Source organism: Rhinoderma darwinii, unplaced genomic scaffold, assembly GCF_050947455.1.
Source record: "Rhinoderma darwinii isolate aRhiDar2 unplaced genomic scaffold, aRhiDar2.hap1 Scaffold_1688, whole genome shotgun sequence".
Classification (NCBI taxonomy): domain Eukaryota; kingdom Metazoa; phylum Chordata; class Amphibia; order Anura; family Rhinodermatidae; genus Rhinoderma; species Rhinoderma darwinii.
In genome coordinates this window covers 1-14,451 of record NW_027462080.1, presented here as the reverse complement: position 1 = coordinate 14,451, position 14,451 = coordinate 1, and the positions used below count along the sequence as shown (strand labels likewise).

Sequence of the window (14,451 nt, the reverse complement as noted above, 5' to 3'; positions counted from 1 at the left end):
CTGTGCAAGGATGGAGGTTGTAGGAGCAAGGAGAAGTTGTCTGTAAAGTTGGTGGATGCCTATTTTCCATTTTGCAGTCCCTTGTCTCCCTCTTGTGGCCTCCTGGAGGCAACTAGCTGTGCAAAAAAAAGACAGCCTGGCGGCCGGCTGTTGCAGTGTTGCCCTCTCAGGCAACACTGAGTGACTGACTGAGCCTCACCGTCTTATATAAAGTTCAGACGGAACTTTGCACGTGTCATAGTGGAGCCCTCAGGATTCCAGAGCCAGCTTTCTGACATCATAATGGGGCCTCAGAGATAAAAGCCTGGGCCCAGGCAGTGTTGGTCAGTGCTGCTCAGCAGGCAGCACTGGACTGGACTGGATTACAGCTGATACAAGGTGTGAAGGAACAAGGGGTGGCTGTGGGCATGCACTTGCTGCCGCTGCCAGTGTTTATCTGCATGGCAGCAGGGCATTTGGGCGTTGCCAGGAAGGCGTTTTTATGTAGATTCCTCCTCTTTCAGCACTGCATTGTGGTGCAAGCAAAAGAAGCAAATCCTGTCTGGCTTCCTCTCCGGCCTTTATTCACCTCCCGTGTAGCTGTGAGTGTGTGAGCCTGCAGGGCCCCATGGAATTGCCTAGGAGTAGGCTGAATCGCTGCAAGGGCTGAACAGCAGTATCGGGCAGGCTCGGGCAACGCGCGGCCCGTTCGGGTTATCGCTTCTCGGCCTTTTGGCTAAGATCAAGTGTAGTATCTGTTCTTATCAGTTTAATATCTGATACGTCCCCTATCTGGGGACCATATATTAAATGGATTTTTAGAACAGGGAGATGGAAATAGAGCTTGCTCTGTCCACTCCACGCATTGACCTGGTATTGCAGTATTTCCAGGACCGGTGCACCCTTTCCTTATGTGTTGACTAAAAGCAGATTCCAAAAGTGTTTTTTGTCTTTGCTATTGTTTCTGTCTTTCTGAAGGGATCTCCCCTTTTAATCCCATTATTTCAACACCTGTTGGACAATGCATGAGTGATAATGAGCTCATTGATTAAATGCAATTAATGAATAGATTGCCACCTCTTGTTGTGTGTCGTCTGTGTTTCTGTGTTTCCGGCATTTCACATTGGAACACCTCATTCACCTTCCTTGTCTTCTCTCCGCCCTCCCTTTTAGGTAAGTTAAAGAGCTGCACCTGAGCCAGCCACTGATTGATTGATTGATTGATTGATTGATTGATTGATTGATTGATTGATTGATTGATGCAGCACAACAGTCAAATAGTGGAGTGGAGTAGGGGAACAGCAAACAGCCAATAAAGCAGCCCGCCCGCTCGCCTGCCCGCCACAATGGACCTACCTGTGTACACTAGATGGATGTGATGGAATGTACTGTCGTCCCTACATTTCAAGAAGAAGTAAGAATTGCAGTTGCAACAAAGCCTTGCTTGCCTACAAAGAGAGCAGCAATTTGGATTTGTTACTATGTTACCTAGAAGAATAACAAACTGTGCAAGGATGGAGGTTGTAGGAGCAAGGAGAAGTTGTCTGTAAAGTTGGTGGATGCCTATTTTCCATTTTGCAGTCCCTTGTCTCCCTCTTGTGGCCTCCTGGAGGCAACTAGCTGTGCAAAAAAAAGACAGCCTGGCGGCCGGCTGTTGCAGTGTTGCCCTCTCAGGCAACACTGAGTGACTGACTGAGCCTCACCGTCTTATATAAAGTTCAGACGGAACTTTGCACGTGTCATAGTGGAGCCCTCAGGATTCCAGAGCCAGCTTTCTGACATCATAATGGGGCCTCAGAGATAAAAGCCTGGGCCCAGGCAGTGTTGGTCAGTGCTGCTCAGCAGGCAGCACTGGACTGGACTGGATTACAGCTGATACAAGGTGTGAAGGAACAAGGGGTGGCTGTGGGCATGCACTTGCTGCCGCTGCCAGTGTTTATCTGCATGGCAGCAGGGCATTTGGGCGTTGCCAGGAAGGCGTTTTTATGTAGATTCCTCCTCTTTCAGCACTGCATTGTGGTGCAAGCAAAAGAAGCAAATCCTGTCTGGCTTCCTCTCCGGCCTTTATTCACCTCCCGTGTAGCTGTGAGTGTGTGAGCCTGCAGGGCCCCATGGAATTGCCTAGAAGTAGGCTGAATCGCTGCAAGGGCTGAACAGCAGTATCGGGCAGGCTCGGGCAACGCGCGGCCCGTTCGGGTTATCGCTTCTCGGCCTTTTGGCTAAGATCAAGTGTAGTATCTGTTCTTATCAGTTTAATATCTGATACGTCCCCTATCTGGGGACCATATATTAAATGGATTTTTAGAACAGGGAGATGGAAATAGAGCTTGCTCTGTCCACTCCACACATTGACCTGGTATTGCAGTATTTCCAGGACCGGTGCACCCTTTCCTTATGTGTTGACTAAAAGCAGATTCCAAAAGTGTTTTTTGTCTTTGCTATTGTTTCTGTCTTTCTGAAGGGATCTCCCCTTTTAATCCCATTATTTCAACACCTGTTGGACAATGCATGAGTGATAATGAGCTCATTGATTAAATGCAATTAATGAATAGATTGCCACCTCTTGTTGTGTGTCGTCTGTGTTTCTGTGTTTCCGGCATTTCACATTGGAACACCTCATTCACCTTCCTTGTCTTCTCTCCGCCCTCCCTTTTAGGTAAGTTAAAGAGCTGCACCTGAGCCAGCCACTGATTGATTGATTGATTGATTGATTGATTGATTGATTGATTGATTGATGCAGCACAACAGTCAAATAGTGGAGTGGAGTAGGGGAACAGCAAACAGCCAATAAAGCAGCCCGCCCGCTCGCCTGCCCGCCACAATGGACCTACCTGTGTACACTAGATGGATGTGATGGAATGTACTGTCGTCCCTACATTTCAAGAAGAAGTAAGAATTGCAGTTGCAACAAAGCCTTGCTTGCCTACAAAGAGAGCAGCAATTTGGATTTGTTACTATGTTACCTAGAAGAATAACAAACTGTGCAAGGATGGAGGTTGTAGGAGCAAGGAGAAGTTGTCTGTAAAGTTGGTGGATGCCTATTTTCCATTTTGCAGTCCCTTGTCTCCCTCTTGTGGCCTCCTGGAGGCAACTAGCTGTGCAAAAAAAAGACAGCCTGGCGGCCGGCTGTTGCAGTGTTGCCCTCTCAGGCAACACTGAGTGACTGACTGAGCCTCACCGTCTTATATAAAGTTCAGATGGAACTTTGCACGTGTCATAGTGGAGCCCTCAGGATTCCAGAGCCAGCTTTCTGACATCATAATGGGGCCTCAGAGATAAAAGCCTGGGCCCAGGCAGTGTTGGTCAGTGCTGCTCAGCAGGCAGCACTGGACTGGACTGGATTACAGCTGATACAAGGTGTGAAGGAACAAGGGGTGGCTGTGGGCATGCACTTGCTGCCGCTGCCAGTGTTTATCTGCATGGCAGCAGGGCATTTGGGCGTTGCCAGGAAGGCGTTTTTATGTAGATTCCTCCTCTTTCAGCACTGCATTGTGGTGCAAGCAAAAGAAGCAAATCCTGTCTGGCTTCCTCTCCGGCCTTTATTCACCTCCCGTGTAGCTGTGAGTGTGTGAGCCTGCAGGGCCCCATGGAATTGCCTAGAAGTAGGCTGAATCGCTGCAAGGGCTGAACAGCAGTATCGGGCAGGCTCGGGCAACGCGCGGCCCGTTCGGGTTATCGCTTCTCGGCCTTTTGGCTAAGATCAAGTGTAGTATCTGTTCTTATCAGTTTAATATCTGATACGTCCCCTATCTGGGGACCATATATTAAATGGATTTTTAGAACAGGGAGATGGAAATAGAGCTTGCTCTGTCCACTCCACGCATTGACCTGGTATTGCAGTATTTCCAGGACCGGTGCACCCTTTCCTTATGTGTTGACTAAAAGCAGATTCCAAAAGTGTTTTTTGTCTTTGCTATTGTTTCTGTCTTTCTGAAGGGATCTCCCCTTTTAATCCCATTATTTCAACACCTGTTGGACAATGCATGAGTGATAATGAGCTCATTGATTAAATGCAATTAATGAATAGATTGCCACCTCTTGTTGTGTGTCGTCTGTGTTTCTGTGTTTCCGGCATTTCACATTGGAACACCTCATTCACCTTCCTTGTCTTCTCTCCGCCCTCCCTTTTAGGTAAGTTAAAGAGCTGCACCTGAGCCAGCCACTGATTGATTGATTGATTGATTGATTGATTGATTGATTGATTGATTGATGCAGCACAACAGTCAAATAGTGGAGTGGAGTAGGGGAACAGCAAACAGCCAATAAAGCAGCCCGCCCGCTCGCCTGCCCGCCACAATGGACCTACCTGTGTACACTAGATGGATGTGATGGAATGTACTGTCGTCCCTACATTTCAAGAAGAAGTAAGAATTGCAGTTGCAACAAAGCCTTGCTTGCCTACAAAGAGAGCAGCAATTTGGATTTGTTACTATGTTACCTAGAAGAATAACAAACTGTGCAAGGATGGAGGTTGTAGGAGCAAGGAGAAGTTGTCTGTAAAGTTGGTGGATGCCTATTTTCCATTTTGCAGTCCCTTGTCTCCCTCTTGTGGCCTCCTGGAGGCAACTAGCTGTGCAAAAAAAAGACAGCCTGGCGGCCGGCTGTTGCAGTGTTGCCCTCTCAGGCAACACTGAGTGACTGACTGAGCCTCACCGTCTTATATAAAGTTCAGACGGAACTTTGCACGTGTCATAGTGGAGCCCTCAGGATTCCAGAGCCAGCTTTCTGACATCATAATGGGGCCTCAGAGATAAAAGCCTGGGCCCAGGCAGTGTTGGTCAGTGCTGCTCAGCAGGCAGCACTGGACTGGACTGGATTACAGCTGATACAAGGTGTGAAGGAACAAGGGGTGGCTGTGGGCATGCACTTGCTGCCGCTGCCAGTGTTTATCTGCATAGCAGCAGGGCATTTGGGCGTTGCCAGGAAGGCGTTTTTATGTAGATTCCTCCTCTTTCAGCACTGCATTGTGGTGCAAGCAAAAGAAGCAAATCCTGTCTGGCTTCCTCTCCGGCCTTTATTCACCTCCCGTGTAGCTGTGAGTGTGTGAGCCTGCAGGGCCCCATGGAATTGCCTAGAAGTAGGCTGAATCGCTGCAAGGGCTGAACAGCAGTATCGGGCAGGCTCGGGCAACGCGCGGCCCGTTCGGGTTATCGCTTCTCGGCCTTTTGGCTAAGATCAAGTGTAGTATCTGTTCTTATCAGTTTAATATCTGATACGTCCCCTATCTGGGGACCATATATTAAATGGATTTTTAGAACAGGGAGATGGAAATAGAGCTTGCTCTGTCCACTCCACGCATTGACCTGGTATTGCAGTATTTCCAGGACCGGTGCACCCTTTCCTTATGTGTTGACTAAAAGCAGATTCCAAAAGTGTTTTTTGTCTTTGCTATTGTTTCTGTCTTTCTGAAGGGATCTCCCCTTTTAATCCCATTATTTCAACACCTGTTGGACAATGCATGAGTGATAATGAGCTCATTGATTAAATGCAATTAATGAATAGATTGCCACCTCTTGTTGTGTGTCGTCTGTGTTTCTGTGTTTCCGGCATTTCACATTGGAACACCTCATTCACCTTCCTTGTCTTCTCTCCGCCCTCCCTTTTAGGTAAGTTAAAGAGCTGCACCTGAGCCAGCCACTGATTGATTGATTGATTGATTGATTGATTGATTGATTGATTGATTGATTGATTGATGCAGCACAACAGTCAAATAGTGGAGTGGAGTAGGGGAACAGCAAACAGCCAATAAAGCAGCCCGCCCGCTCGCCTGCCCGCCACAATGGACCTACCTGTGTACACTAGATGGATGTGATGGAATGTACTGTCGTCCCTACATTTCAAGAAGAAGTAAGAATTGCAGCTGCAACAAAGCCTTGCTTGCCTACAAAGAGAACAGCAATTTGGATTTGTTACTATGTTACCTAGAAGAATAACAAACTGTGCAAGGATGGAGGTTGTAGGAGCAAGGAGAAGTTGTCTGTAAAGTTGGTGGATGCCTATTTTCCATTTTGCAGTCCCTTGTCTCCCTCTTGTGGCCTCCTGGAGGCAACTAGCTGTGCAAAAAAAAGACAGCCTGGCGGCCAGCTGTTGCAGTGTTGCCCTCTCAGGCAACACTGAGTGACTGACTGAGCCTCACCGTCTTATATAAAGTTCAGACGGAACTTTGCACGTGTCATAGTGGAGCCCTCAGGATTCCAGAGCCAGCTTTCTGACATCATAATGGGGCCTCAGAGATAAAAGCCTGGGCCCAGGCAGTGTTGGTCAGTGCTGCTCAGCAGGCAGCACTGGACTGGACTGGATTACAGCTGATACAAGGTGTGAAGGAACAAGGGGTGGCTGTGGGCATGCACTTGCTGCCGCTGCCAGTGTTTATCTGCATGGCAGCAGGGCATTTGGGCGTTGCCAGGAAGGCGTTTTTATGTAGATTCCTCCTCTTTCAGCACTGCATTGTGGTGCAAGCAAAAGAAGCAAATCCTGTCTGGCTTCCTCTCCGGCCTTTATTCACCTCCCGTGTAGCTGTGAGTGTGTGAGCCTGCAGGGCCCCATGGAATTGCCTAGAAGTAGGCTGAATCGCTGCAAGGGCTGAACAGCAGTATCGGGCAGGCTCGGGCAACGCGCGGCCCGTTCGGGTTATCGCTTCTCGGCCTTTTGGCTAAGATCAAGTGTAGTATCTGTTCTTATCAGTTTAATATCTGATACGTCCCCTATCTGGGGACCATATATTAAATGGATTTTTAGAACAGGGAGATGGAAATAGAGCTTGCTCTGTCCACTCCACGCATTGACCTGGTATTGCAGTATTTCCAGGACCGGTGCACCCTTTCCTTATGTGTTGACTAAAAGCAGATTCCAAAAGTGTTTTTTGTCTTTGCTATTGTTTCTGTCTTTCTGAAGGGATCTCCCCTTTTAATCCCATTATTTCAACACCTGTTGGACAATGCATGAGTGATAATGAGCTCATTGATTAAATGCAATTAATGAATAGATTGCCACCTCTTGTTGTGTGTCGTCTGTGTTTCTGTGTTTCCGGCATTTCACATTGGAACACCTCATTCACCTTCCTTGTCTTCTCTCCGCCCTCCCTTTTAGGTAAGTTAAAGAGCTGCACCTGAGCCAGCCACTGATTGATTGATTGATTGATTGATTGATTGATTGATTGATTGATTGATTGATGCAGCACAACAGTCAAATAGTGGAGTGGAGTAGGGGAACAGCAAACAGCCAATAAAGCAGCCCGCCCGCTCGCCTGCCCGCCACAATGGACCTACCTGTGTACACTAGATGGATGTGATGGAATGTACTGTCGTCCCTACATTTCAAGAAGAAGTAAGAATTGCAGTTGCAACAAAGCCTTGCTTGCCTACAAAGAGAGCAGCAATTTGGATTTGTTACTATGTTACCTAGAAGAATAACAAACTGTGCAAGGATGGAGGTTGTAGGAGCAAGGAGAAGTTGTCTGTAAAGTTGGTGGATGCCTATTTTCCATTTTGCAGTCCCTTGTCTCCCTCTTGTGGCCTCCTGGAGGCAACTAGCTGTGCAAAAAAAAGACAGCCTGGCGGCCGGCTGTTGCAGTGTTGCCCTCTCAGGCAACACTGAGTGACTGACTGAGCCTCACCGTCTTATATAAAGTTCAGACGGAACTTTGCACGTGTCATAGTGGAGCCCTCAGGATTCCAGAGCCAGCTTTCTGACATCATAATGGGGCCTCAGAGATAAAAGCCTGGGCCCAGGCAGTGTTGGTCAGTGCTGCTCAGCAGGCAGCACTGGACTGGACTGGATTACAGCTGATACAAGGTGTGAAGGAACAAGGGGTGGCTGTGGGCATGCACTTGCTGCCGCTGCCAGTGTTTATCTGCATGGCAGCAGGGCATTTGGGCGTTGCCAGGAAGGCGTTTTTATGTAGATTCCTCCTCTTTCAGCACTGCATTGTGGTGCAAGCAAAAGAAGCAAATCCTGTCTGGCTTCCTCTCCGGCCTTTATTCACCTCCCGTGTAGCTGTGAGTGTGTGAGCCTGCAGGGCCCCATGGAATTGCCTAGAAGTAGGCTGAATCGCTGCAAGGGCTGAACAGCAGTATCGGGCAGGCTCGGGCAACGCGCGGCCCGTTCGGGTTATCGCTTCTCGGCCTTTTGGCTAAGATCAAGTGTAGTATCTGTTCTTATCAGTTTAATATCTGATACGTCCCCTATCTGGGGACCATATATTAAATGGATTTTTAGAACAGGGAGATGGAAATAGAGCTTGCTCTGTCCACTCCACGCATTGACCTGGTATTGCAGTATTTCCAGGACCGGTGCACCCTTTCCTTATGTGTTGACTAAAAGCAGATTCCAAAAGTGTTTTTTGTCTTTGCTATTGTTTCTGTCTTTCTGAAGGGATCTCCCCTTTTAATCCCATTATTTCAACACCTGTTGGACAATGCATGAGTGATAATGAGCTCATTGATTAAATGCAATTAATGAATAGATTGCCACCTCTTGTTGTGTGTCGTCTGTGTTTCTGTGTTTCCGGCATTTCACATTGGAACACCTCATTCTCCTTCCTTGTCTTCTCTCCGCCCTCCCTTTTAGGTAAGTTAAAGAGCTGCACCTGAGCCAGCCACTGATTGATTGATTGATTGATTGATTGATTGATTGATTGATTGATTGATTGATTGATTGATTGATTGATGCAGCACAACAGTCAAATAGTGGAGTGGAGTAGGGGAACAGCAAACAGCCAATAAAGCAGCCCGCCCGCTCGCCTGCCCGCCACAATGGACCTACCTGTGTACACTAGATGGATGTGATGGAATGTACTGTCGTCCCTACATTTCAAGAAGAAGTAAGAATTGCAGTTGCAACAAAGCCTTGCTTGCCTACAAAGAGAGCAGCAATTTGGATTTGTTACTATGTTACCTAGAAGAATAACAAACTGTGCAAGGATGGAGGTTGTAGGAGCAAGGAGAAGTTGTCTGTAAAGTTGGTGGATGCCTATTTTCCATTTTGCAGTCCCTTGTCTCCCTCTTGTGGCCTCCTGGAGGCAACTAGCTGTGCAAAAAAAAGACAGCCTGGCGGCCGGCTGTTGCAGTGTTGCCCTCTCAGGCAACACTGAGTGACTGACTGAGCCTCACCGTCTTATATAAAGTTCAGACGGAACTTTGCACGTGTCATAGTGGAGCCCTCAGGATTCCAGAGCCAGCTTTCTGACACCATAATGGGGCCTCAGAGATAAAAGCCTGGGCCCAGGCAGTGTTGGTCAGTGCTGCTCAGCAGGCAGCACTGGACTGGACTGGATTACAGCTGATACAAGGTGTGAAGGAACAAGGGGTGGCTGTGGGCATGCACTTGCTGCCGCTGCCAGTGTTTATCTGCATGGCAGCAGGGCATTTGGGCGTTGCCAGGAAGGCGTTTTATGTAGATTCCTCCTCTTTCAGCACTGCATTGTGGTGCAAGCAAAAGAAGCAAATCCTGTCTGGCTTCCTCTGCGGCCTTTATTCACCTCCCGTGTAGCTGTGAGTGTGTGAGCCTGCAGGGCCCCATGGAATTGCCTAGAAGTAGGCTGAATCGCTGCAAGGGCTGAACAGCAGTATCGGGCAGGCTCGGGCAACGCGCGGCCCGTTCGGGTTATCGCTTCTCGGCCTTTTGGCTAAGATCAAGTGTAGTATCTGTTCTTATCAGTTTAATATCTGATACGTCCCCTATCTGGGGACCATATATTAAATGGATTTTTAGAACAGGGAGATGGAAATAGAGCTTGCTCTGTCCACTCCACGCATTGACCTGGTATTGCAGTATTTCCAGGACCGGTGCACCCTTTCCTTATGTGTTGACTAAAAGCAGATTCCAAAAGTGTTTTTTGTCTTTGCTATTGTTTCTGTCTTTCTGAAGGGATCTCCCCTTTTAATCCCATTATTTCAACACCTGTTGGACAATGCATGAGTGATAATGAGCTCATTGATTAAATGCAATTAATGAATAGATTGCCACCTCTTGTTGTGTGTCGTCTGTGTTTCTGTGTTTCCGGCATTTCACATTGGAACACCTCATTCACCTTCCTTGTCTTCTCTCCGCCCTCCCTTTTAGGTAAGTTAAAGAGCTGCACCTGAGCCAGCCACTGATTGATTGATTGATTGATTGATTGATTGATTGATTGATTGATGCAGCACAACAGTCAAATAGTGGAGTGGAGTAGGGGAACAGCAAACAGCCAATAAAGCAGCCCGCCCGCTCGCCTGCCCGCCACAATGGACCTACCTGTGTACACTAGATGGATGTGATGGAATGTACTGTCGTCCCTACATTTCAAGAAGAAGTAAGAATTGCAGTTGCAACAAAGCCTTGCTTGCCTACAAAGAGAGCAGCAATTTGGATTTGTTACTATGTTACCTAGAAGAATAACAAACTGTGCAAGGATGGAGGTTGTAGGAGCAAGGAGAAGTTGTCTGTAAAGTTGGTGGATGCCTATTTTCCATTTTGCAGTCCCTTGTCTCCCTCTTGTGGCCTCCTGGAGGCAACTAGCTGTGCAAAAAAAAGACAGCCTGGCGGCCGGCTGTTGCAGTGTTGCCCTCTCAGGCAACACTGAGTGACTGACTGAGCCTCACCGTCTTATATAAAGTTCAGACGGAACTTTGCACGTGTCATAGTGGAGCCCTCAGGATTCCAGAGCCAGCTTTCTGACATCATAATGGGGCCTCAGAGATAAAAGCCTGGGCCCAGGCAGTGTTGGTCAGTGCTGCTCAGCAGGCAGCACTGGACTGGACTGGATTACAGCTGATACAAGGTGTGAAGGAACAAGGGGTGGCTGTGGGCATGCACTTGCTGCCGCTGCCAGTGTTTATCTGCATGGCAGCAGGGCATTTGGGCGTTGCCAGGAAGGCGTTTTTATGTAGATTCCTCCTCTTTCAGCACTGCATTGTGGTGCAAGCAAAAGAAGCAAATCCTGTCTGGCTTCCTCTCCGGCCTTTATTCACCTCCCGTGTAGCTGTGAGTGTGTGAGCCTGCAGGGCCCCATGGAATTGCCTAGAAGTAGGCTGAATCGCTGCAAGGGCTGAACAGCAGTATCGGGCAGGCTCGGGCAACGCGCGGCCCGTTCGGGTTATCGCTTCTCGGCCTTTTGGCTAAGATCAAGTGTAGTATCTGTTCTTATCAGTTTAATATCTGATACGTCCCCTATCTGGGGACCATATATTAAATGGATTTTTAGAACAGGGAGATGGAAATAGAGCTTGCTCTGTCCACTCCACGCATTGACCTGGTATTGCAGTATTTCCAGGACCGGTGCACCCTTTCCTTATGTGTTGACTAAAAGCAGATTCCAAAAGTGTTTTTTGTCTTTGCTATTGTTTCTGTCTTTCTGAAGGGATCTCCCCTTTTAATCCCATTATTTCAACACCTGTTGGACAATGCATGAGTGATAATGAGCTCATTGATTAAATGCAATTAATGAATAGATTGCCACCTCTTGTTGTGTGTCGTCTGTGTTTCTGTGTTTCCGGCATTTCACATTGGAACACCTCATTCTCCTTCCTTGTCTTCTCTCCGCCCTCCCTTTTAGGTAAGTTAAAGAGCTGCACCTGAGCCAGCCACTGATTGATTGATTGATTGATTGATTGATTGATTGATTGATTGATTGATTGATTGATTGATTGATTGATTGATGCAGCACAACAGTCAAATAGTGGAGTGGAGTAGGGGAACAGCAAACAGCCAATAAAGCAGCCCGCCCGCTCGCCTGCCCGCCACAATGGGCCTACCTGTGTACACTAGATGGATGTGATGGAATGTACTGTCGTCCCTACATTTCAAGAAGAAGTAAGAATTGCAGTTGCAACAAAGCCTTGCTTGCCTACAAAGAGAGCAGCAATTTGGATTTGTTACTATGTTACCTAGAAGAATAACAAACTGTGCAAGGATGGAGGTTGTAGGAGCAAGGAGAAGTTGTCTGTAAAGTTGGTGGATGCCTATTTTCCATTTTGCAGTCCCTTGTCTCCCTCTTGTGGCCTCCTGGAGGCAACTAGCTGTGCAAAAAAAAGACAGCCTGGCGGCCGGCTGTTGCAGTGTTGCCCTCTCAGGCAACACTGAGTGACTGACTGAGCCTCACCGTCTTATATAAAGTTCAGACGGAACTTTGCACGTGTCATAGTGGAGCCCTCAGGATTCCAGAGCCAGCTTTCTGACATCATAATGGGGCCTCAGAGATAAAAGCCTGGGCCCAGGCAGTGTTGGTCAGTGCTGCTCAGCAGGCAGCACTGGACTGGACTGGATTACAGCTGATACAAGGTGTGAAGGAACAAGGGGTGGCTGTGGGCATGCACTTGCTGCCGCTGCCAGTGTTTATCTGCATGGCAGCAGGGCATTTGGGCGTTGCCAGGAAGGCGTTTTTATGTAGATTCCTCCTCTTTCAGCACTGCATTGTGGTGCAAGCAAAAGAAGCAAATCCTGTCTGGCTTCCTCTCCGGCCTTTATTCACCTCCCGTGTAGCTGTGAGTGTGTGAGCCTGCAGGGCCCCATGGAATTGCCTAGAAGTAGGCTGAATCGCTGCAAGGGCTGAACAGCAGTATCGGGCAGGCTCGGGCAACGCGCGGCCCGTTCGGGTTATCGCTTCTCGGCCTTTTGGCTAAGATCAAGTGTAGTATCTGTTCTTATCAGTTTAATATCTGATACGTCCCCTATCTGGGGACCATATATTAAATGGATTTTTAGAACAGGGAGATGGAAATAGAGCTTGCTCTGTCCACTCCACGCATTGACCTGGTATTGCAGTATTTCCAGGACCGGTGCACCCTTTCCTTATGTGTTGACTAAAAGCAGATTCCAAAAGTGTTTTTTGTCTTTGCTATTGTTTCTGTCTTTCTGAAGGGATCTCCCCTTTTAATCCCATTATTTCAACACCTGTTGGACAATGCATGAGTGATAATGAGCTCATTGATTAAATGCAATTAATGAATAGATTGCCACCTCTTGTTGTGTGTCGTCTGTGTTTCTGTGTTTCCGGCATTTCACATTGGAACACCTCATTCACCTTCCTTGTCTTCTCTCCGCCCTCCCTTTTAGGTAAGTTAAAGAGCTGCACCTGAGCCAGCCACTGATTGATTGATTGATTGATTGATTGATTGATTGATTGATTGATGCAGCACAACAGTCAAATAGTGGAGTGGAGTAGGGGAACAGCAAACAGCCAATAAAGCAGCCCGCCCGCTCGCCTGCCCGCCACAATGGACCTACCTGTGTACACTAGATGGATGTGATGGAATGTACTGTCGTCCCTACATTTCAAGAAGAAGTAAGAATTGCAGTTGCAACAAAGCCTTGCTTGCCTACAAAGAGAGCAGCAATTTGGATTTGTTACTATGTTACCTAGAAGAATAACAAACTGTGCAAGGATGGAGGTTGTAGGAGCAAGGAGAAGTTGTCTGTAAAGTTGGTGGATGCCTATTTTCCATTTTGCAGTCCCTTGTCTCCCTCTTGTGGCCTCCTGGAGGCAACTAGCTGTGCAAAAAAAAGACAGCCTGGCGGCCGGCTGTTGCAGTGTTGCCCTCTCAGGCAACACTGAGTGACTGACTGAGCCTCACCGTCTTATATAAAGTTCAGACGGAACTTTGCACGTGTCATAGTGGAGCCCTCAGGATTCCAGAGCCAGCTTTCTGACATCATAATGGGGCCTCAGAGATAAAAGCCTGGGCCCAGGCAGTGTTGGTCAGTGCTGCTCAGCAGGCAGCACTGGACTGGACTGGATTACAGCTGATACAAGGTGTGAAGGAACAAGGGGTGGCTGTGGGCATGCACTTGCTGCCGCTGCCAGTGTTTATCTGCATGGCAGCAGGGCATTTGGGCGTTGCCAGGAAGGCGTTTTTATGTAGATTCCTCCTCTTTCAGCACTGCATTGTGGTGCAAGCAAAAGAAGCAAATCCTGTCTGGCTTCCTCTCCGGCCTTTATTCACCTCCCGTGTAGCTGTGAGTGTGTGAGCCTGCAGGGCCCCATGGAATTGCCTAGAAGTAGGCTGAATCGCTGCAAGGGCTGAACAGCAGTATCGGGCAGGCTCGGGCAACGCGCGGCCCGTTCGGGTTATCGCTTCTCGGCCTTTTGGCTAAGATCAAGTGTAGTATCTGTTCTTATCAGTTTAATATCTGATACGTCCCCTATCTGGGGACCATATATTAAATGGATTTTTAGAACAGGGAGATGGAAATAGAGCTTGCTCTGTCCACTCCACGCATTGACCTGGTATTGCAGTATTTCCAGGACCGGTGCACCCTTTCCTTATGTGTTGACTAAAAGCAGATTCCAAAAGTGTTTTTTGTCTTTGCTATTGTTTCTGTCTTTCTGAAGGGATCTCCCCTTTTAATCCCATTATTTCAACACCTGTTGGACAATGCATGAGTGATAATGAGCTCATTGATTAAATGCAATTAATGAATAGATTGCCACCTCTTGTTGTGTGTCGTCTGTGTTTCTGTGTTTCCGGCATTTCACATTGGAACACCTCATTCTCC

General features: G+C 47.9%; 10 non-coding genes across 10 annotated transcripts; all 10 read left to right on the top strand.

Moving 5' to 3' along the window:
- Window positions 1–695: 695 nt before the first annotated feature.
- Window positions 696–886, top strand: LOC142699816 (U2 spliceosomal RNA). The gene has a single exon (XR_012866398.1). It is a non-coding gene; the product is annotated as a U2 spliceosomal RNA (small nuclear RNA).
- Window positions 887–2,178: 1,292 nt separating this feature from the next.
- Window positions 2,179–2,369, top strand: LOC142699840 (U2 spliceosomal RNA). The gene has a single exon (XR_012866420.1). It is a non-coding gene; the product is annotated as a U2 spliceosomal RNA (small nuclear RNA).
- A 1,284-nt stretch (window positions 2,370–3,653) lies between these two features.
- Window positions 3,654–3,844, top strand: LOC142699815 (U2 spliceosomal RNA). Its single transcript, XR_012866397.1, has one exon. It is a non-coding gene; the product is annotated as a U2 spliceosomal RNA (small nuclear RNA).
- Window positions 3,845–5,128: 1,284 nt separating this feature from the next.
- LOC142699814 (U2 spliceosomal RNA) lies at window positions 5,129–5,319 on the top strand. Its single transcript, XR_012866396.1, has one exon. It is a non-coding gene; the product is annotated as a U2 spliceosomal RNA (small nuclear RNA).
- A 1,292-nt stretch (window positions 5,320–6,611) lies between these two features.
- On the top strand, window positions 6,612–6,802 carry LOC142699813 (U2 spliceosomal RNA). Its single transcript, XR_012866395.1, has one exon. It is a non-coding gene; the product is annotated as a U2 spliceosomal RNA (small nuclear RNA).
- A 1,288-nt stretch (window positions 6,803–8,090) lies between these two features.
- Window positions 8,091–8,281, top strand: LOC142699846 (U2 spliceosomal RNA). Its single transcript, XR_012866425.1, has one exon. It is a non-coding gene; the product is annotated as a U2 spliceosomal RNA (small nuclear RNA).
- A 1,303-nt stretch (window positions 8,282–9,584) lies between these two features.
- On the top strand, window positions 9,585–9,775 carry LOC142699845 (U2 spliceosomal RNA). The gene has a single exon (XR_012866424.1). It is a non-coding gene; the product is annotated as a U2 spliceosomal RNA (small nuclear RNA).
- A 1,280-nt stretch (window positions 9,776–11,055) lies between these two features.
- On the top strand, window positions 11,056–11,246 carry LOC142699836 (U2 spliceosomal RNA). The gene has a single exon (XR_012866416.1). It is a non-coding gene; the product is annotated as a U2 spliceosomal RNA (small nuclear RNA).
- Window positions 11,247–12,554: 1,308 nt separating this feature from the next.
- Window positions 12,555–12,745, top strand: LOC142699824 (U2 spliceosomal RNA). Its single transcript, XR_012866405.1, has one exon. It is a non-coding gene; the product is annotated as a U2 spliceosomal RNA (small nuclear RNA).
- A 1,280-nt stretch (window positions 12,746–14,025) lies between these two features.
- On the top strand, window positions 14,026–14,216 carry LOC142699812 (U2 spliceosomal RNA). The gene has a single exon (XR_012866394.1). It is a non-coding gene; the product is annotated as a U2 spliceosomal RNA (small nuclear RNA).
- The last annotated feature ends 235 nt before the right edge of the window (window positions 14,217–14,451 follow it).